Raw genomic sequence first — 23,488 nt, 5'->3', positions numbered from 1 at the left:
TATGACCAAACCATAGTTTTTATTCAGTGTTACCAGCAATATCAGCTATATCATAATTTTCATCTTTGAAGACATCATGAATCTCATTAGTAAAAAAAAAAAATTACAGAAAATGTTTTTGCCAATTGTGAATTATCAATAGTAAAAACAAATTCTAGATTTTTAAAAATTTATTGAGACCAATAACATCTTCTTAAATTATTATTATTTTTATATGTCTGGCACTTAAAAGAGCATAACCTTTAGCCAAAATATAGCCCAGCATAACTTACCCTGGGCCCTCAATATATGTCACAGTTCCTGATCATTCCATGTGAAGATTCCAAATGACCTGACAAGAGGCAATTCAGATTTATGTGGTTATATCAATACAAAATCTATCACTATGGGGTGCCTACTAGTCTCACATATTAAGCTAGGTGACATATGCATGGATTCAAAAATTGACGTGAGAAGAGATTATTATTTCTGCTTTACCAGTAAATAAATAGAACCTTAGAAAGATTAAGTAAATTATCCAAGGTCACACAGCTCTCAGAGGGTCAAGACTTAGGTGTTGAGTCTTACATGTTAACCTAGTCTGTCGCATCTGACTCCAGGAACTCTTTTTTTTTTGCCACCACACGTTGCTTCTTTGACTTCTTAAAACATGTAATAATGTCCCCTCAGTGCAGTGGCTCAGCAGCTCAAAACTTTTCCTCGGCCATAAAAATATCCAATCTAGTTTCATCAACTGTTAGTTTTGGTAAATAAAAAAAACAGCATATTTGTTTCTATGTTTTAGCTGCAAAATAAATCATGGGGTATTTATCATCAGAAATTCAAAATCTATCTCTGTCTTTGGGTGGTGATGAACACTAAGGTTATGTGAAACTACAATGGACATGTTTATTTTTCAGAGAAAGAGTTAATTATATTAAGTAAACCTAGTCGGTAATCACAGCTTCCTTGTAACAGCTCCGGGACTGCAGTCTCTGTCCCTTCAAAACACTTAGTTAAATTTGGTCTGTTTTGTGCCCTGGCGTCCCAGGCAAGACTGTAAATGTATTGATTGCGGGAACCCTTTCTGTGGCTTCTCTGTGTGGTCCTGCAGTGCTAAGCACAGTGCCCTGCCCAGAGCACTAACATCTCAGCTTTAAAGCCTACAAAATGACCACCAAGAGAAGCCCATTAAAGAACTTTGTGATGAATATCACAACTGTGCAACAGGGTATCTAAGAAATCCTTAAAACTAGCCATGTTGAGAGAGCTTGCTTGCTCTATGAGGTCAGATGAGCAGTCTCTAGAGCTTTGATTTATAAATCTTAAATGCCTAAGGGAATGCCTGATCAGGGTGGCGATGAGGTGTGTTGTTCTAACAATTGTGCAATTTCATTTATTTATGTAAAGTAGGTGTTGTTAGAAATTGTAAAAGGTTCTATTTAGCAGCCCCAAAGGCAATCCTGAATAGAGCAGGATTCTGCTTGGGGCCCTCATCAATGGCCTGAGAGAAGTCAATTGAAGCATGGAGTCCGTCCAAGGCCACCAGTATAGCTAGAAGTGCCTTTCTTCATCCTCCTGTTGCTCAGTTGTCCTTTTTCCTAGCAGGACCCCACTGTCTTGGCCAAAGAATAGATTACTGAAGTTATACAAACAGGAAAAAGCAAGGTAGTTATTTATATCTAGAGCTTTACTCTCGGAATTATATAACTAGCCACAACATAGTTTTTCACCTAGAAGTAAAAATTAACAATAACTTAAAGTAACAAAAACACACTTAGTAATTAAGACTGAGCCACAGGGCCCCTTGCAAATACAACAGAAATTCTGATGCCAGAGATAAAGAGGTCTTTCTCAAAGAAAAGCTTTGTCTTCAAAAGATACAACAAACAGTGAGAACATGATGAGATGGATTCTGGTAGATCTAGTTCCCAGGAAAAAAGGCTTTGTTCAGGGAGCATGCTATGATGAACAAAACTTTTCTTTTTATTCTGGTATATCCTTTCAGTTCAGGACACCTGTCTCCAAGTCTACCCTAGGCCCTTATATCTGTCCCAGAGTGACTCTGGGCACCTCTTCTCAAGCTTTCTACATCTCAGAAAACTAAGAAAACTACAAAATTGCTCAGCCTATGGAGAAAAGGCTTTGAGAATGGTTACTACATGAGATGAGCTTATTGAGTTACTGATCCTTAAAGGAGGTAGAGACACCTTGATGTGGAGTTGGAGGCAGTTTAGAAAGGAAACTCTAGGGATTGAGGTGGTTCCCTCTGAGAAGTTCAGTAGCTTAGGCCATCTACAGATGATGTGAAGCTCTTACCCCTCCTGCTTAGGAAACCTTTAGCTGCATCACACCCTCAAGCAGGGTTCAAATGCACTGGCAACTAGAATCAGAAGTAGAGATGGAGGAGACGGGGGCGTCTTTGCTGAGGGTCACAGTGAGCAGTGAGTGGCTTCAGGGGCGTCTTTAGGAGTCAGCAACATGGCCAAAGACATCAAGACCAAAATCAAGAACTTCAAGACTGCCCCTTTTGATAGCCACTTCCCCAACCGGAACCAGACCAGGAACTACAGGCAGACCTGCCTGGAATTCCACTGCTGTGAGAAAAGGCAGTGACTGCTAAAGGGGGTGATGTCTCCATGTGCAAATGGTACTGGCATGTGTACAAGTCCCTCTGTCCCATATCCCAGGTGTCAGCCAGGGACGAGCACCTGGCAGAAGGCATATTGCCTGGGAGGATCTGAACTGGCTACATCCCCTTTGTCCTCTGTCTGCCATCCTTCTCCCAGGGATATGAAGGGGTACCTGGGTACATCCCACCTTGGGATCCTGAATCATAGCTTAACTAATAATACATACTAGTAGAAGTAAATTTTTTTAAAGTAGAAATGGAGGGCAATGAAAAGAAAAATATCTTTCTCGTAAAACTCCTTTAAAACTGAATTGTCTTTCCTCAGAAGATACAGATTTGCAGAAGCCACTGATTTAGATTAGGGAAGAAAGCCATGGGGTTGGAAGAGTAAAATAAGCAGGAATAAAAATAAGAAGATGAAATCTGAGGTGCAAAGTATGGCAGAAGATAGAACCTGGACTATCTAAGCCACCACCAGCAATGCCCATGAGCACATTGTGCTAGACTTGGAATATCGCCTAGCACAGAGTATTCCTCCAGAACAGCAATTCTACAAAGTGAAAGAGGACATTAGGGGCTCCAGACGAAGTGAGTCACACCAAAGCCATTGCTACACAGCAAACCCACCCCTTTCATCAAGGCAGAAATTATTCTGTATTAGCCACAGCTTCCATGATCTCATTAGCAAAGATATTGGGAATCTGCTGTTCCTTAGGAGGGAAGATTGAAACTGTGCCACAAATTATTTCACGCAGAACATTTCCATCTGATTGGGTGGATGGCAATGGGAAAGACAATCTATCTCCCCACAGCAGTTTCCATAAATGTGTTGTTGGACAGAGACTTGTGTGATGGGAACAGAGATGTGTCCTGATGTCCACTAGTCCAGGAAGGCCTCACCTAGAGAGCCTAAAAATCTGGAGGATGGTTGAGATACTTTCATCACAAGGGAGCAGCTTGGCCAACAGACAGTTACAGACTTATACAAACTATAAATTCAGTAGTATATCTGACTTGGTGCATAGATGGATTCAGGACTCAAATATTATATGATCAGGACACAGCTTTTTCTCCTCCAATTAGTCCTGCTTTCCCCTGTCTCAAGTCCCACATGATGGCACTGGCAAAACAGACCTCTCGGCCTCTCAGGGACCCAGCCCAACACACGGGAGCAAGAGTCCTATTCCTAGCAAAAGGCTCAGAGCATCTGACTGGGTCACATGTTCACCCTCAATCCTAGACTGTGGCCTGGAGACTGTGGAATCTGGAGATGAAATCAAGTACACCAAAGCCACACAGACTAAGTTAGAAAGATTCAAGCTATGGCTATCATAAGAAAAAAGAGTGAATACTAGGTGACAGAAATGACAAAAACCCGCTGTAATTAGTGAGTGGTCTTGAAGCTGCTGTTTGCAGAAAAACAATTTTGTCTTAGCTTGGGTTTCCCCCAGAAAACAGAGCCTGAGATAAAAGCTTGAACATAGGTCATTAATTTGCAGAGATGAATCCAAGAAACACTTGGGAGCTGAAAAGAGTGAAACTAGAAAGGAAGAAAACTTAATGCAAAGTACATTGCAGAGCTACACAGGAAGAGGATTCCAGGAAGGAAGGGTTTATTGACCAGCTACCACACCCTTCATTGCTGAAGAATTGCCCATGGGTGTTAATTCTCAGTTCCAGATTTGTGCAAGTATGAGAATGATCTAGGGGTTCCTGCAGGTGCACCACACTGCCAAGTCAGAAAATCCTGGCAGCACAGAGACAGGCGTGGCTGGTTTCCTTGGCAACGGTTGAGTAAAAGGTGGGGCAAGAGGATGCGAGGTGATCATAAGAGTTGGCCAGCGTAAGAGTTGGCCAATGTACCTTTCCCCTTGGATACTTAACTTGTTTTGTTTTGGTTTGGTTTGGTTTGGTTGCAGGTTAATTCTTCACCAAGAATAAACTGTAAAGAGAAAACACCACAGGACTGGGTATGGGATTATATGAGGTGCAGCAGGGAAAGATTTGGGCTTGAATCCTCACTCCACAGTCAGCAGTGTGGTTTAGAGCAAGTCAATGTCTTCATCAGTGAAACACAGATGTCATTAACACCTACCTCATGTGATTTGGAGGAGTATTATTAGTATATAACGTCATACTGTCTCCTTATGTAAAATGTTATTTTTATTCCCACTATTCTTAATAACAAACAAAAGAGGGGCCGTAACATTTTAATTGCTCATACAAACTAAATAGATTTTAATAAGGGGTCCTTCTAACCATTTCGGTTTCCCTTTAGTTCATGAATTTTGCAAATATCGGTGTTTAAAACACCATCCTGCTCACTGCAGGACTGAATGGTGTTCCACACCAACAGAAAAGTTGTGAAATGTCATTGAAATTGCCACAGATAGGCCAACAAGATTTCCCCCCAAGTTCTAATTTCTTGAAAATATATTGCCATCATCTTTTAAAACCCACTTAACAATCTAAAACAAGGGAGGGGTTATTTTATATCCTGCCTTGTGGTAATACAGTTTCCAGGAATTTAGAAAAAAATATACCATATATTCGTTACCATTGACAGCAGCCCATATGCCTGAGCATTTGCTTTCCACAGTTTCTGAGAAACATGGTAGGAAAAAAAAATGCTGAACCCAAACATGATCCAGATCCCTAATGTGACACTCTGGCCAGGACATCTGGCCACACAGTTGATACCTTTGGTCCCTGAAACAACACCTACCCCTACCGTGCTACCCCTAAGCCTCCATCTCAATCCCATGTGGTTTGATCTCCCTGTGTTTCTCTGCAGAAGCCTTCTCTCAGGAGCTGAGCATCAGGAAATCAGCCTCACTACTCTTTTCCTTTGAAAGATCCTAGCTTCTTAGAGACTAAAGGCAGAAAACCACCTCTTCTCTCTTGCTTAAATTTCCTCATCAACCTGGCTTTAATCCTAAAGTGATTCAACTATTTTCAACAGAAAAACCAAACCAACCCTGCAAAAGAGTGGGTAGAGCTGGTCCAAACCACACTCCTGACTCTTCTGAGAGAAACCCTTAAAGACCCAAGTCTCCTGTAGTTCCCAAACTACCCCAACCTCTATAACAAATTACATCATTCAATACAGCTAGAGCCAATTGTCCAAAAGTAACTTAATTGCACATCAGTCTCTTCCGGTGTTTTGGAAAAGGTCTATGGAAAAAAAGGACCTCTTTTAGCTATCCCCATCCATCCCCATGAAAGGAGAATTTCATGACTTTCACACAGCCTATCTTTTAAGCCAGGCCATATTAATGTACTCTCCAAATAGGATGCCAATCCACCCAGTTGTTCCCCCATCATGTACTAATAGAAAATCAGACAAGCTTCCATGTAGATGGGAAAGAGACCAATAGGTATGTCATCCTGTAAGAATTTCAATTATAGGAAAGTTAGGCAAAAGCATAATTGAGATGAAGCTTTAAGATAAAGAGTAAACTGTAATGTATAGGGGGAGGGCAAGTTGATCCTTAGGCAGATAATATGCATGAGGACAGGTGGGGTGGGCTGGAGAGGAACACGTGTCTTATAATGAGAGCAGCAGCTACCCAGCTCCTGCCGCGTATATCACGGGGAGTAGGCTGGCCCAATGTTGACAGGTTTGTCTCTATAATTTCAAGTATGGTTAATCTAAGTTTCGCAGTTCAAATTCTTGGGAGAGAAATATCACTAATCAGCCCAGCCTACAGACTGATTCTTCTGGGATCAGGTGCCTATTCCTATTCCAATAATTGTGGCTGGGGGACCCAAAGAGAGAGCCAGGTCCACACTGGAGGAATTTGGAGAGGACCGTGGTGAGGACAGTTAGAGCAAAGCCTGCCTCTACAGACCTAAGGACAAATTGTGAATTCAGAACAGCCACACAATGATTTCTACTGGGAAAGAGGATCTTCCCCACAATTCACCACTCTGATCCTGTGCTGCTTGTTGGAGCCAAGGTGGGGTGAGAGTGTAAATAATGAGGCTTCACCCTTGCTTCTCTATACTGTTATTAAGGATGGACAGACTTGGAAAAAAGGAAGCTGCCTTGGAAGTATGAATGAAGATGGCTCCAAAATATTCCACGCCTCCAAAACACTATTACCACATTCAGAATATGATGTTTGCATCAGGAGTAATGTGTTTCCTCAAACTATGACGGTGAGTATGCAAGAGCATCCTGCTGCAAAGAGAACAAGACCCAGGAGTATTCCTAACAGAGCAATGAAGCTCTCAGCCATGAACACCTAACCTACTACAACATCTTTGTGGACTCAGCTTGGGAAGCTGAAGGCAGGCCCATGGTGTGGGTACCTTTTGACCAGGAAGACGGAGAAGCCTCTGGAGGCATGCCTCCCAGAGACAGTATAGTCAGGATCTCACTTCACAGATCAGGACACTGGAGCCCAGTGGGACTGAGTCCAGTATCTTTAAATAGAACATGGGCTTTACTTGCAGTCCAGGGCTCTTCAGATGTTTGTAGCAGGCTCTGAGTTTAAGATGGAAGAACCAGAAAGAGTATGATCACTTAGCTATAAAAGCTACATCTTTTTTTAGTAGACTTCCAAACTAAAGACATTTTTCACTTGTCAAAAATAGCAGTCAGTGCCTTGAAAGACAATGATTGAAGGGCAAATGTTCCTTGACTTGACAGAGCCTGTTTATAATTACAGCATTAACATAGACACACTTTAATTAAAAATCATGAAAATGACCTTCGCTGTGCTGTGAGACCCATATTAAAATCCTGGACGAGGAGTCACTTTCTAGCCAAGCTCCTATTTTCAGATGCCTGCCCTTTGTTAAAGGAATTCCTTTTGCCTAAAATTTCTTAGATTAATTCTTTGACCACTAATGACTGCTTGGCAATATCTGAAAGATAATAAGCCAAAATTACATCACTCAAACCTGAACAGATAACACTATCCCACCCCCAGTTCAACCAGCTGTGGTTGAGGGACTGGGGCTCAAGCCCCGTGACTGTCCACCTTGCAGGCACTCTAATGGTCCAAAGGATCATCTGGCCCTGCCTCCTCATTTTACACAGATAGGAAGGAAGGTGCAAAGATGACAGGTGACTCTCTCTATGGTCACGACTCAGTGGTGGAAGAGCTGGGACATACCAGTAGCCTCCCTAGATGATCACTGCTCAGGAGAAGGAGCTGCCCAGTCAACTTAAAAAGAGATGTAATTTTAAATTGAAAACATCATCCTCTATTACTTCCCAGGTTGTGCTCCTAAAAACACTAGGCTTCTAGCTACTGAGAGAAAGAGAGCGAGTTAGTTCATCCGGGGCACAAAAGCATGACAAATACTATATAATGCAATAGTCCCTCCTTGGTGATTCACATCACATACTAGGGATTCTGAGAAAGAAGCTCAGCCATAAAGAAATCTGTTTAACTCAAAACTTTTTCCAGTTGACATCTATTAACATCCTACAGGCCTGGTGTTCTTGAAAATACATGTAGGGACACAGTGGCTTAGTGAGAAGAGAAATGAATTTCAAAATAATTGGGTTGGAAAGTAAAGAAATTGAAACAATCTGGCTCACGTCAAGCAAGAGTACAAAAATGGCACCACGTCATCCTCATTTTCTTCCCCTGGGTCTTATATGCTAGCAACTTGGAAAGAAATGGAGGATAAAGGTGTCCTTGAGTAGCAGGGACAAAGAGAATAAATCTGTTCCCTTAATTTACCATTAAGGTTTGTATAAAGGAGTAGAAACACAGACCCTGCCTTTGCCACGTGTATTTAAATCCCGACCAGAAATATAATGCTTAAAATAGTATTCACACATATTTATAACTTCTGTACGATGAACTACCATGGTTTTCTTTTCCCTGAAAGCTGGTAAAGTTACATTCCTACCTCAGAAACTGTGAAGAAATCAAATTTGGCCTTTAAATAAACTAATTTGAAAGGTTTAAAAAATATATTAGAGACATTAAAAAAAGGAATAGGGGACTTGAATATCCCAAAGTGTGAAAAATGCCACATTTTTATACTCAAATGATTCAAAATAGATGAACAGAACGCTTCCAAACTTTCTAAAAATATGCACCTTCAAGCAATAAAAAAAAAATCAATCTAAAGGGTCATTTATTTCAAGCACCTAAAAGCCTGATTTAGCACTCCGGTGAGCCCCACAGCTGACTGGGTCTGGGAGAGCAGGGCTGAAGAAAGGTCATTCACACTCCTCCATAACTCCTTAATGATATGTTTAGCCAGGCTAATTTTAGACCTGTCGGAAGCTTTTGATTCACTTAAGCATAAGGTGTTGGTGACAAGGCTGTGGTCAATGGCAGGTGTGGGCTGAGCTCCCTTTGAAGTCAGTTACTGAGTTCATTCCTGGAAGGAGGATGTGAATAGGTAGTCGGGGGGAACTGCTCACAATCCACCTATATCCCCTGGGAGGTCTCTTTTCCCTCCCTATTTACCCAGCGTGGGCTAGAGACCTTGGGCACCATCAGTGTAAGAAACAACATCTTGATGATCCTCATCGCATTATTATCTTTTCTACTGATCCATTCACACTGTCTTGTCCTTTGGCTTGGCTCATAGTTATTTTGATCTGGACAAGAAATAGATGGTTGAAGTCAACCTGGAAGGGCTGAGGCTGTGATCTTCAGGCAGAGGAAATTCTTTAAGAATATCAGAGGTAGCTCTATATATCACAGCTATTCAGGGATGGAGGCTGACTGGTCTTTTAGTGGGTGCTTGAGCAAGGACAAGAAAAGTCTCTATTTTCTTGGATTCAGAGATACATATGCCTATACCAGCTTCCAGAAAAGGCACTGTGACATTTAACTACCCCTCTGGTTCATACAAGCTTCATCACAGCAATATCCACCCTTTTCTCTACTTTGCTAGATTTTACAGGGGAGTTTCATTACCTTATTATTCATTAAAGGGAATTTCTTTAGCTTTATAAGATTCTATACTAATCAACTCAAATCCTTTCCACCCTCTCAAGATTTACCATGGGTGGATTTTTATCGGATGCAATGTGTGCTTCTGCTTTATATATGCTCCATAAAGCTATATAAAGCAAAGAAAATGTCAAGAACTCAAGAACTCAGTAGCCTGAGTGAAGGGAAAATGTCTTTAGTACTGTCTCTTACTAAATTTCAACAAACTCAGAAATTCTGTAAGGGAACTCAGGGCTAATCCATTACCATCCTTTCATTTTATGGAATGGGAAAGTAAGACCTAAATTTCCTCAATGGACATAATAATTTGGCAGAACCAGAAAATTTTCATGGAGCAAGAAATCTAATACTGTTTTTGTTTACCATGGGCTGGGGGAGGGGGGACTAAATGGAAATGGGAAAAATATAACTTTTTTTTAATAGTCTTCACCATGGGTCAAAAAGTGTAGAGAACAGGAGAAAGACAAAGAGATATAAAAGAAAAAAGTAAGGGGTAAAAAAATTAGATGAAAAAAAGTCAGTTGGTGAGTAGCTTCCTGTCATCCCCTTGTTGTCCCTTTTTTCTTCTAAACTATATTTATGTTCTCTTTAGCCTCCTCAGATAAACCAGATATCAGCAAGTCTCAGTGGAAATCCTTGGTCACCCATATCCAAGGGACAAAAAGAGGCAGAGACAAGTATACCTAAGTGAGCCCCATTTTTCTGGCTTTGGGCCTCAATGGTTAATATTGCAACTGTGGATTTTAAATGCTAATTTTATTCATTTGACAGTCATCTACTGAACACCTGCCATGTGCTAAGAACTCTGCTGCACACGCAAAGAACATGAATATGAAGGAGACATAGTCTTGCCTCCAGAATTTTACAGTTTAATAAGATAGACAAGAAAAATATTCCTCTTGGTAGCAAAATTCTAAGGCGGTGACATTTCACACTAACAATTATAACACAGGGAAGAAACAGATAGGTGCCCTCAGAGAGGCTCAACCTGAATATTATGGAAGTCCAGAGATGGACTAGGTCATTTCCAGGTGTCAGGAACCAAGAAATATTCATCAAGAGGTGGCATCTTGAGCTGGAACTTCAAGGATAGAAAAGATTAAGTCTTTAAACAGTGAGGAGTGGGATTCCTGGGGCAAGGCAGCTGAGAGAGAGAGAGAAAGGAAGGAAGGAAGGAAGAAAAGGAAGGAAGCAAAGAAGGAAGGAAGCAAGGAAGGAAGGGGGGAAATGGCACAAAGGCACAAGAATAAAAGGTCTGTTTTGAAAATAGCAAGTGGACCAGTTTGGATAAAGTGCAGATAAATGGCGATGCACAGCTAGAAAACTGTGTTGGAAGCCAAATTGCAGAGTATTTAAAAGGACAAGCTAGAAAGCTTGGTCTCAATTCCCTAGGTGATGGGCAGCCACTGAAAATTTTTCAGAGGGCTGGCCTTTGGGCACATTAATTGGGCCACGATGAACTGGAGTGGAAGATATTACATACAAAAATGGATTAGCTCTTTATGATGATCTAAATGCGAAGTAAAGCACACTTGCAGAGACAATGAAAAGGAAGCAGATTCACTAGGCCTTAGGATGCAGAAAGGGTGGAAGGGCAGGAATAATTTGGTAGAAAGGCCAAAGAAGCATTTCCTAGACTATGTGTGATGAAAACGAAATTCTATCACAAGTGAATACTTGAAAGTGTGAGATTTTGAACCTACCACGGAGATGGTCTCACCATTGCCCGCTGTTTGTTAGTTGATTGAATAATTTTGCTTGTTGTAGGTTGAAAATACTGGCGATAATTTTAAATTTTATTGTTGCTTCTATGTCTTTTTATGGTTTAGGAAGACCAGAATAAACAAACAAACAATGGCTACTATATATCTCAGACTAAAGAAGAACACAGAAGGTCTCAATCTCTCTTCTGGTGTATAAATATAGCAACTACTATATAGTGGTGGGCCTGCAGAGAGCTGTTGAATATAAAGGAGATGATCTATTACAAACTATCCAGATCAATAAGTCTGCTTTACAATGTCCTTCCTATGTGTCCTAATTCATTTTTATATCAGGGCTTCCTTTTAAAAACTGACATTATTGAATGGGTAGGAACTTGCCTTTGGACGGTCCTCTAATAATAAAGAATGAAATGTGCACATAACATTTCTCTACTATTTATTCACTGAGCACCTCAATCACCTGGTCAGATGCTAAAGGCTTGGGGATAAATAATAACAATCCTTTGGTCTTACTTAGATGCTAATGCAGACATATTGTTAACCATCTCCTTCAGAGTCTTCCCTGATAAACTAGAAGCAGCCTGACTCTGTGTAATCCTCAGGAGAGCTCCCTGTCTGATTTGGGTTTTATTCCTTCTGCACTCATCTTTCTGTCTACCTGACCCCTCCCATTTAGCAAACATTTAGGGAGCACTTGGTATATATGCCCAGCACTGGGCCCAGTGATACAGATACAAAAATAAAAGGCAACAATCTTTCCTTCTTTGGTAAATATTAATATAAGGAATTCACCTGCCCTATGGAATACCTCACCTGGAAGACAGGAACCATCTCTACCTAAACCTGGTGTCACCTACTCGCGAGTGCTCCAGAGTGGTTAGGCAAGTGGACTGCAGAGTCCTAGGATGAGGGTGCCAGTGCTGGCTGGGCCACATACTAGCTGTGAACCTAGTGAGTTATTTAAACCTTCTGAGCCTCTGTTTTCTCCTCTGTAAAATGGATGTGATAATAGTAATACCCACCTCATAGGGTAGCTTCTGGTATGAATTAAATGAGACAATTAATGCAAGGAATTTACGATAGCATCTGCTACACATTAAAAAATACTAGATAAAAATTATCATTAATAGTATTAATACCTGACTTGTGATCAGTCCGCAAATAACCACCAGTGGCTGCGATGGTGACTGTGCTTTTAGCAGGTAAGAATACACTTAAAAAACTTGGTAGCACTTCCCAGAAAGGTCTAGACAGCAATGCCCACTTCAGTTTGCATGTCACAGAAGCAATTCTTCCTTAGCCTATATGTCATGTTTTCTGTTTTATTTCTCTCATTTTCTTATACCAGAAAAAATTCATCTGTTCCCGATGTTCATTCCCTATTTAAAGACACAGCATTCAGTTTGTGAAGCCAGCAGGTCTCTGCCAATGCTGTCACCACCCAGGTCTGTGGCGCTGAAGGCCCAAAATGCAGCACGAAGTGACATAAAACCACTGCCGTTCCATCCAGAGGGAGTTGGTGGTGTGCAGGGCGGGTTACAGAATCAAGTCCCCTGTGAGGAATAAGTAACAGAAACCGTAGAAGGCAAATAAAATAGAAATGTGTTCCTCGTGCAAACCCTCAGAGCAATTAAAAATAAAATGAAGGAAAGAATAAACTAAAATAGAAAATAGTAGTGGGGGTGGGAGGACCGCTTTCTCAATCAAAGCTCGTGCTTTTCTTTCCTTTTTTGTTTGAGATCCTAGATCATTGCTTAGATGAATTTATGGCTGCTTTCAACATTTATATGAAACACAACAAAAAGCTGGACTCTGGTTGCCAGGCAGGCTATACCCGGAGGTCGGAATGCATCATTAATTAAGGGGAGGCTGCTGAGGTTGGTTATCTGGGAGCTTCAGGAGCCCACACACATACTTCTCCGAGCCAGAGCAGCTTGCACATAATAAAGTGTTCAAGGTGAATCTGACTTTCTTCAGTACTCCTCACCCCCGACTTTCTCCTAGGCATTTCCAGCCTAGTTACCCCCACACTCCAGGGAAGGCGAATCTCCTTCAAACACCACACCCACTTCTTCAACATTATCAGCAGAAACAAATTTAGCATTAAACATTACATCACCACCTTGCTGCAGCTTACAGACCCAGACAACCAACCCTCTACATGGACCAAGGTGATCTGGGCAGCCTGGGGCACCGTTCTGTCCAAATTGGAAGAGGGCAGAGCTTCTCACTGAGCAGATGCCCTTGAGCCCAGCAGATCTAGGAATTCTATTTTATTTCTCTCTTTTTTTTTTTTTTGCCTTTAAACATGCAGATCGGGGACATCAGACCTAGAAGTTTTCCATGCAGCACAATTTATGCTAGCTCATTACCTCCTGCTACACTCCAGGGCTTTGTAACGGAAATTGGCTCTGATTTCTGAGATGGGCATTACATCATCGTCTTCTTTTAGCACATTATGTCATCCCTGCTGAGACGCATTATCTCGGGTTGGCTCAGCAGTAGCGATTTTTGCGGGCCTACTGCAGTGTTCCCAAAGAACTGCTGGGAACCACAGATTGAAATCTGAAACATTTATCTTCTAAAAAGCTGAAAAAAGGGAGAGATGTTCACATTGGACCCCATTTATTTTCCTTAACCCTCTCCTCTCTTGGCTACTTTTAGATTACACGGCAGCCAGTGATCAGTGTGCAGAGCCTCTGCAGGGACAATTATCTTGAGAGATGCACTCCTCGGGGTGCCTAAAATATTGCTCCCCATCAAGGGCTGATACACCTGACACTTGCCATGATTCTGTCTCAAGAGGTGTTAAAAATGCTTAAAAGGAATCACCTTGGCCACTCATATTGACAACATAGAGCACCCTGCCTCATCCTCGGGTTAAGAAAAGAATTTCTTCTCATGATGTATTTATAAATATATGTGAATGAAAACTAACTACACACACATACACATGCTTATCCTCCTGACCATGTTGCAGTCACAAAGGCAAACTTATAGAAGATTTTTATTAGAAAAAAATTTTATGCAGGGAAGTGAGCTGATATTATCTCTTCTCACTTCAACCATGAAATTAGAAGCCTATTTTGTATCTCTCCATCCTCGGCAGGATTAGAAACCACTGCACACAGGGAATAAACAGGTGCTTTCAGGATAAAGCAAAGATTCCCAAACCCCAGAGAATCCCTGTACCTCTCTCATCACAAAAGCATAATTGGGGGGAAAAAGGTCTCTAAATACTGAAAGGAAATGGGATACATTCAACCATGACTAAATTACAATTTTCCCCTTATACACCAACTAATGAGATTCATTGGGTGGGGAGTAAGTGCTAGGGGAGGGATTAGAAGAGATGTTATGATATTCCCTTCCCTTGCCCACCATGATGAATTTTTTCCCACTGACTTTTCTAAATAATGGACACATTTATGCTCAGTTGCTTTGTGTGGCCCTCAAATGGTAGCCAACCAACTTTATAATTACATTGGTAAATGATAGCAAGTAAAGCTATCATTTGGCCCAGCCCAAGAGCCTTGCTCTGACTTATACTCTCAATGATTTTTGTGTGTGTGTTCTTTTCTAGTGCCCTCCCTGTGACCCTCAATGGATCATAAAACAAGGTGGTGGCCTTCATCCTTTCCTTACGCAGCCCAGGGCAAGGCCATGTGAGCCCTTGGAGCATTCTAACAGGGGTTGACACACTGAGCCCCAGACTCATGGTGTAGAAACTTCCTGGGTGACCTTCAGCAACCAACTGAAATCCCCATCTTTAGCACCTTTTCTTTCACATTTCATCTTCATTGCCATTTGCCTCTTATCTCCTAGAGGGGATAAGATGGTGCGAGGATTGATGGTATGATCCCACAAAGGGCTCTGAGGCTTTCAGATGGATGGTGCTCCATAAAATAACGCTATTTAACAGCTGATGACATTGACAAGAATCCTCTTACCCTTCGTTATTTCCCTTTGTCCCTTCATCTCCACCCCCCTGCCCCAAGCTCTAGGAATTTTATGATCTGAAGGTCAAAATGCTTTAAATCTTAATAACTACATGTGCCACTCGGGATACTGAGAGGAAACTATATATATTCTTTACTTGACTCGTTGTAAGCTTTTACTGCAGCCAAAGTTAACTGCCGTACCATTTAAAAATTCCACTGAAAAAGCAAGTAGCCTTCAACATGTTAAGCTGATTTTCATGTAAGTTGTAAAATATTAAATGACAAGGACTTCCATCCAACAAAGCAATTACCTGGCCTAGTTACCCCCTTTCTGTTTGCAGGAGGCAAAGAGGTGGATTCATAAACCCTGAGGGATGTGTGCCTGCCTCTTAGATGTTGGCTGGTTGGGCACCAGCTTCTGAAACAAATTGGGCAAAGGGCTGAGCATTACTTCTCCCTCTTCCTCCAGCACTGTGTGTGTCCAGGAGGCTGTGCCCAATCCTGCAATAAAAAAAGGCTTTCAGGCTGCCCAGAAGTCCTCAGTCCATTCCCCAACCAGGCCCACTGTGGAACAGAGCCACTGTGCTCTTGGCCTCTAACAGGACAGCCACTGGCCCTGAGAACCTATAGGGGGCATTTTTCCTGCTACCCTCTAGAGAAAGGAAAGCCAGCCAAAAGCCTGTAGTTAGTTTCAAAAAGTAAGTACATATTGGGGAGATCAGATTACATAAGGAGAAATCAAGTATTCCCTAATGGATGTTCCAAAATAAAGGTGGAGACCAGGGCTGACCAAGTCAGAATGGGGAGATCAAGCACCAAGCTCAATGGCTCCTGACGTTACAGTAAAACCCAGGCTTGGAGTGATGAGGGAATTCTGGGCCTGGCCTCAGCCCCCTTTGCCAGCTGTGTTGGCACCAGTCACTATGCTTCTGGAGTTGGAAGAAGGGGAACAAAGTGGTACGGACCTTTCAAACTCTCCCGCAGTTTGAACTCACATGGAGAACTCCCCTTGCACTCACCTGCCTTCCTAGAATCACTATCAGGATCATCTAATGCATAGAAATATTGACACTTGTTTTATCAATGAAGGTCTTAATCCTGCATCCACCAGCAATGCCAGGATACCAACTGTCTGTACCAGCTGCTCTCTGGGTGCCACCCCAGAATCCCATTGCTAGTCCCCTGGGGCTTATGGCATTTCCTAGGCCACAGAGCCTTCCCTTAGCCTTTAACAGTGCTCTGTGTTCTTAGGAACAACCAAAAATCATTAAATATGTAATGAAGATACAGACTGCAAAAACATCAAGGGTTACATACAGTTCAGACCAATAAAGGTTATAGAGAGATTCATTTTATCCAGCTTTGGGGAGGGGGGGTGGAGAATCATACAAATTCCCTGAAGATACAAGTGTTAACTTCCACAAAGTTTGCATTCCCTTCACTTCTTTTCCTTGTCCGGGATGAGTACCTGCCTTTCTCTTACAAAGGTTTTTCTTTCTCAGTTGCCAACTTTCTACTCCATAACTCCTTCATGATCTGAGAGGTGTCTCCTGTTTACCCCTTAACAAAAGTCCTCGATTCTCATAATCCCGAACAACAGAACTAGTAGGGCTCCATGCATTCATTCAGCAAATACCTACAGAGCAGCAACAATGCACTGACAATTATAAAAAGTATTCTGGGGATGAATCAGACATGGATTCAGTTTTTCAGGCACAAGAGAGACCACAAACAAGCTATATCAATAAATATGGGACAGAGACTGCCAGTTTTTCACCCAAATTCCTCCTCTTATTCCTGGGTACACAGCTGGATATACTTCCCAACTTCCTCTACTGGAGGTGTGGCCATGTGCCTGAGTCCTAGTCAATGTACAGTGGGTGGAAATGATGTGCACCCCTTCCAGTGCCTGTGAGATCCTGCTGCATGCTCTTGCCTCCTCCTGGCTGGCTGGGATGGTGAGATCACTAACACCTGGGCATCCTGTGTTGAGGTGGCAGAGCCTTCGCGAGCCCCGGGGGAAAGCGGCCCTCGTGGTCTGGTCACGTTCAGGACTGGCACCAGGGTAGGAAATAGACTTCTACTGTTCACATCTATCATACACAGCAGCCAGGTTGCTCTAAGGAATATAAATGTTGAAGAGATTTATTGACATGGAAATGTATTCACAATATATAGTAAGAGAAGAATAAGTTTAAAACTGTATTAGAGTGTGATATCACTTTTTAAAAGAATATGTATATAAATGTACATACGCACACAGAGAGAAAGCTCTAGAAGTGAGAACAGCATGGTATGGGTGTTTATCTGTGTTGGTGATAGTATAGGTATGGCTTATCTACATTTTCTAATGTGCAGTAAGACTTTATAATTAACATTAAAAAGGAATGTATGTCTTGAGACATAAATACAAAGGTACAGCATCTCAATGCGAGTAAAGATTTCCTAAGGGAAATCAAAAAAGCCTTCTCAAGCTAAGCATCTATTAATGACCCTTCCAATACTAAAAATCTATAAATTAGCTACAGCCTGAGATATAGAACAGCTCAATTATACAACACACTTTGTTCCCAGCTTTTACATAGTGTGGCCTTGTCAATGGAGATCAATTCAGCCGAAAGGATGGAAGATAAATCTTTTACCTGTGCAAAATGCCAAGAAACTGGCCCCAGTGGTTGTTTGGGGTGGGGAATAGAGACAAGGAAAAGGGGAAGTATTGAAAGGTTAGGGGAAGGAAAAAGTAGCATACTTACTTTACACCCTATTGTATCTTCTGAATATTTTGCTATACGCATTTATTACTTATTTCAAACATGCAAAAAATTATTTATGAAATTTATACTATATGCATTTATTAAGTATTTTTTAATTCTAAGTTCTATGACTTTTTGTACATATTAAGTCAGGGATTTTCTTTGAATTGGTTAAAAGCAGAGACAACTGCCAAGGAAATAAACCAAGTCCTAATTTCCCAGTAGAATCCCACAAAACCATAGATCCAGTTGGTCCCTGACACAAATGTGGGATGAGCCTAAACATGTTCTCTCATACAGTGGAGGAAAAGGGTGTTCAGTGAAGGGTCACCTCTGTCCTCCTCCACACAATCTTCAGTAGTGCCTGGAGAAAGACTTTGATGTACACTATGAATCAGAAACTTTGCAAAATGTGGTGTGTCAAAGTCCCAACCACTGTTCTGCCATGAAGAGACAGAGTGAGGGAGAGACCCAAGAGAAGAGGGGCATTCCACCAAGCCCCTTGGCTGGGTAAGAGAAATGCAGGTTGATGCCCTTGTGAAATAGCCTCTGAAATGGAGATTTGCCCTTAGGGGGCTTACTGGGTAGGGCTCTTGGGGACAATACCAGTGAAGAAGTAAAGGAAGCAGAATTAGACAAAAGGAGGAGTTGAGCTGTGATGTAGTCACAACAAAGGTGTCAATGGATCCCACAGGGCACTCTGGACCTGGGATGGCCCTTCAGAGTTGTCCTAAGAGAAGGTTTTTATATGCCCTTGGAGTCTTGGGTAAGCAGCTCTCTTTAGCCAGTTTTCTGGGACTCAGCATGAGACATCAGCAGGAGATACTCCAACAGCTGGGGGACAAGTGCCTAGAATGGGGGCACAGAAGAGCATCCACTGCAGAGCAGTAGGAGGATGTCAGCTCTTCTCTCATTAGTCTATAGCCAGTTGTCAAGAGAGCACATCAACATCTACTCCCAGCATTCCTTCTTGAAATTCCTCAGCAGCTTCCCATCACCCTGGGAGCAAACAGATCCTTCTCAACAAGCCCATGGGGCTCTTGTTAGGCCTAGAAGCCAATCCCCCATGTGCCATCACCCTGATAGAACCTAGGCTCCAGTTCCAGAAATTACCATTCTCTTTCGTGGCTCTGAGCCTTCTTACATGCTGTTTCTTCTGCTGGAATGGCCTCTCCACTCTCATCTTTCTAGAAAATTCCTAGTCATCCCTCCAATTTGCCCTGGGAAACATCCCTGGCTCCCTTGGGCAACTCAGACTCACTTTCTCCCATGTTCCAACCACATAATGTGCATCTATATGCACTCCCTCCAGCCCCTGTAAGATATACCAGTTCTACAAGCCAGTATTCCCATCAGACTGGAGTCTTCTTGAAAACAGAGCCAAGTCTTCCAACTTGGTCTCCCTGATACACAGGAACTATTCGATTAAAGGTTTGTTGAATGAATAAATAATTCAATGTAGGAGAAATGGTGCTGGCAGTATTAGTTTTGTCAAGGAACAGCGCATGAATTCAGATACATTGGTGGGATGTGGGGAGAGGCAGAATGTTTTTAATTAGCCATGGATCAGAAACTTTGTCTTCTATGTCATCTTTGGTCCTTGATACCTGTTGTCCAGCTTCAGCTGAAGAGAATGGAGAGTATATTAGGGGCTCTTATGTTGACAGCAAATTTGCCTGAGAGTACAACCACCAGAATCTCTCCCAAGGGGGACTTCCGCTCCTTCATTGATCAGTACAGTGCTGATCAATGAGCAGATAATGTCTAGGCCAAAGGGGAACAAGGTCCCAGGAAACAGATAGAAGAAGAAAAGGGACTTGGCCCATTCTAGAGCTCCCTTGTAAGGGGAAAGTGGAAATGCAGGCTTTCATTGTTCTTTGTCATTCATCTCATACCCATTCCCATTCCACAGTTCTATCCTCAGGAAGAATGTAACTAGCCCAAACTATGATGAAAAGTGATCATATCTCAGTCATATCTTGAGCAACTAACAAATTTTTTCTCGAAATGCAAAAATACACTGAGTGATGAAGCAAGATGATCTAAGGTCATTGTGAATAGGCATCAAGCCAGGTTTGGTTTCAGTAAAAATGAATTTTAGATTAGTCTTTTTTTTTAACTGATCTTTTTAGACAGAGGAAGAGAGAAACATCTATTTGTTTTTCTACTTATGTATGCATTCATTGGTTGCTTCTTATATATGCCCTGACCAAGGATTGAACCTGCAACCTAGGCATATGGGAAAAATGCTCTAACCAACTGAGCTACCTAGCCAGGGCCAGTCTTTCTTTATTGTCAAATCTTACTGCCTCAGGACAGAACCAGGGACCTTTCATTTGGAGGGAAAAAAATAATATTCTATTTCCTCAGGAAATGTGAAGGGGCCACAAATTTTAATCTGTTCCAACTGGAGTGGAGGCTGGGGCTTATTTAAGCTCATAAAGTGTTCCTTCCCGCATTTCCTCCTGCTGAGGTCCTCCTCGACCAAGGCCTAGGTAGCTGTTCCCAGCATCCAAAGGAAGTCTGCCTAGCCATGCAACTGCTCCACCCACCTGAAAGCCTGCTTAGGATTCCATTTGAATGTAGGAGTCGATCTCTAAATATAACCCTGAAAGCAGCCTCTGCCGTCATCCCAGCACTTGCAGCTTCCGCTCCTTCCAAAAAAATAAAATGGGATGGGTGGGTCTTTGAGCTTTATCCCTGGGAGAGCAGCTTGAGGTAATGAGACACAGGAGAGCAACCTTGTATTTCTGCTCTCACCACCCCCCATCACCACCTCAATCCTCCCTTTGGAGTGAGAGGAGGGGCAGACAACAGCAGTCCTCCACCTAGGACTTGCCACCCAGCCCTAAACCCCCACTCCCCACTGGGTCCTTCTCAAAGAAGATGGTTCATGGAGTGAGTCCATCAAGCCTGGGCATTCATTAACCTTAGGAAAATCCTTAGAAGTGTGCCTTCTCTCCCTTCCCCAGCCAGGGCTCCTACCATAAAATTTAAAATCTCAACATATCCTATCATCATTCTTATCTCACCAGATGGTATATCACTAACCAACCAATATCTCTTTATTGTCCATCTCTCTCACTAACCCTGACATCCATGACAACAGGGCTGTGTCTTTCTCATCTGTGGACCCTCAGCACCCACCACAGAGTGAGGCACATAGCAGATGCCCAGAAAATGCTAGATAGGCAGGGAGTGACTGAGGGAGGGAGGGATGAATGGACAGGGAGTGGCCTCAGTGTTACCCTTGGTAGACAGAAGGACAGACGACAAAAAGTACAGCTTGAGGAGCTTGACTATAGCTGTGCCCTGACATGGGGGCTGATCCTGGAACCCACACAGAGCTCTGGTGGGTCTAAATCAGAGCATTGCAGTGCCGTGGCCCTGCCCTGAGTCACCTGCCTAAAACTGAATCCAGTCAGGGGTGGTGGTGGGCCATCCATAGCAGGCCCAGGAGAAAATTGTGTCGGGATCACCTATGGACATAGTAACCTTCACTAACATAACCCAAGGCTGGCTTCTCTTTTCTGCATGCTGCTCCTCTCTATGAGGAGAGAGGGGTGGAGGCACAGGCCTTCCCTGGCCGCATCCTGTTGAGGGAGGCTGGGAAGGGGCCTGAAATTGCAGCCCCCACTGCTACACTGACCTTTCACCCCAAATTTGGCTGAGGAGGGCCTGGAGCTCTCGCAGCCTGTTCACCTGTGCAGCACATGACACTTCCAAGTATGCAGTCTCCCCCTGAATGAAGGCCAAAGGACCACAAGCCTTTGAAAGGAAGGTAGCTCGTTTTGTGGAAATGCCACTTCACTGGTTCGGCTTTATTCCCAGCCACACAGAAACTAGTTGTCATGTGGAGACAACTGAGCTCCTCAGATATTGGGAGTCTGAGCAGGACACCTGTGACCAGGATGGGGGAGGCAGCCAGGATGGGAAGCTGGCACCAGGGGGCTGAGGATGCAAATTAGCAAAGGAAAGCTCAGGCTGGAGTCAGATTATACTTCCTCATGGCAAGAGGTCTGCTTCTGTTAAGACCCAGCTTCTGAGAAGACAAGAGCCCTCACTTCCCTTTGACCCACCCTGCACTGTCATCCTTTGGGAGCCCCCCTGGGGATGCAGGGACCCAGCTTCCACCCCCTTTTTTGCTGTGCTCTTTCATCCTGGCTTCTGGTTGGTGAATCGGACAACTAAACCCAACACTAGAGGCTTTGGTCCCTTCATGCTTAGTCTTTTAACTCGAGACATATTGCGATGACAATGTCACAATCTATATAAATATCAAATAATTAGGTTGCAAAGCTGAAGCTAATATAATATTACATGTCAATTGTACCTCAATTTTAAGAAAAAAAGAAAGAAAGAAAAGGAAAGCTATCTTGATTTCGCCATAGGTGGAAACTTTCCACAACAGCTGAAGTAAAGGAGAGTTAACATTTTTGAGGAAACCCTAGGTGCCGGCCGTAAGGTATATTGATTGATTTATTTCATTTCACTTGCTCTTTCCAACAACTCCACAAGGTAAGTATTACTTTCTTCAGTTTATGAGGAACCCAAAGTTCAGAGAAGTTGATTGACATGCCTACAGCAAGCAAGTGGAGAACCTGTATTTTTTCTGCTCCACCTAGGGGTACCCAAATCCCATCCCCAGAATGTGACTCAATGGTCAGGAGTGGGTCCCAGGTTTTTTTGGCATAAGGATCATGTTCAAATGGAGGGCTTATAGACCTCAAGAAAAAAAATGCCTTATAGTTTTCATCTCACACTCACCCCAACACTAGGAAGTCACCTGCCATGCGCTCCAGCTTAGCCACATACATGATTCCAGTAAGTCTTAGTTAGCTAGGGTAGAAAATGAGGCTGACAGCTGAACATGTTTGTAGCTCATAAATGCTTTTAGCCTATCTACAAAGTTGTACCAAGTCTCCTAGGTAACGGGGACTGTTTTCATTAAACTGGGAAATACTGAGCAAGGTGGATGACAACACTTGCATTGAGATTTTCATATTCTGTAACTGGTAACTAATTTGTGGTGGGATTGGAAGTAGCTTACCTCTCTGTGATTCAGCATGCTTCCCCAGTCACAACAGGAGGAAAGATGGAGAACACTGAGCTGTCTTACAGGGAACATTTGGAGGCATGAATAAATTTTTCCATGTTTATGAAGTGCTTTGGGCTCCTTGAGTAATAGCAAAGTGTCAGGGCCTGGTGTTATTAGTTTTCACACAAGTCCCAAGATTAATTGCTCCTCTCAACCTCGCTCCCCAGCTCAGGAGTTATGCTCTGGGCCCATCTAAGTTACTTTCCATGTACCCTGGCAGACAGCAAAGCCAGGGCTGCAGTTCTCCTTGGGCAGAGGCAAAGAGGTGTGCATTCTATCAGCAACTTCCCGCCTCATGACAGTGTCCTTTGAGCTGGAATTCATCTGCTGCTAACCCCTTAGCCCTTGTTTAACACAGTCCAAGGAACCACATCAACAAAGAACAGCCAGGTATAAGCTGTTCTGACTGGGCAGATTCCTTTTATGAAA

At 42.7% G+C, this 23,488-nt stretch overlaps 1 pseudogene; it reads left to right on the top strand.

Annotated features, from left to right (window-relative positions):
* The first annotated feature begins 2,460 nt into the window (after positions 1-2,460).
* LOC112321167 (cytochrome c oxidase subunit 6B1 pseudogene) lies at positions 2,461-2,723 on the top strand (annotated as a pseudogene).
* Positions 2,724-23,488: the final 20,765 nt, after the last annotated feature.

The sequence above is a fragment of the Desmodus rotundus genome, chromosome 1 (assembly GCF_022682495.2).
Source record: "Desmodus rotundus isolate HL8 chromosome 1, HLdesRot8A.1, whole genome shotgun sequence".
NCBI classification, from domain to species: domain Eukaryota; kingdom Metazoa; phylum Chordata; class Mammalia; order Chiroptera; family Phyllostomidae; genus Desmodus; species Desmodus rotundus.
The sequence above is the reverse complement of the archived record's forward strand: the minus strand, read 5'-3'. Positions and strand labels throughout refer to the sequence as shown.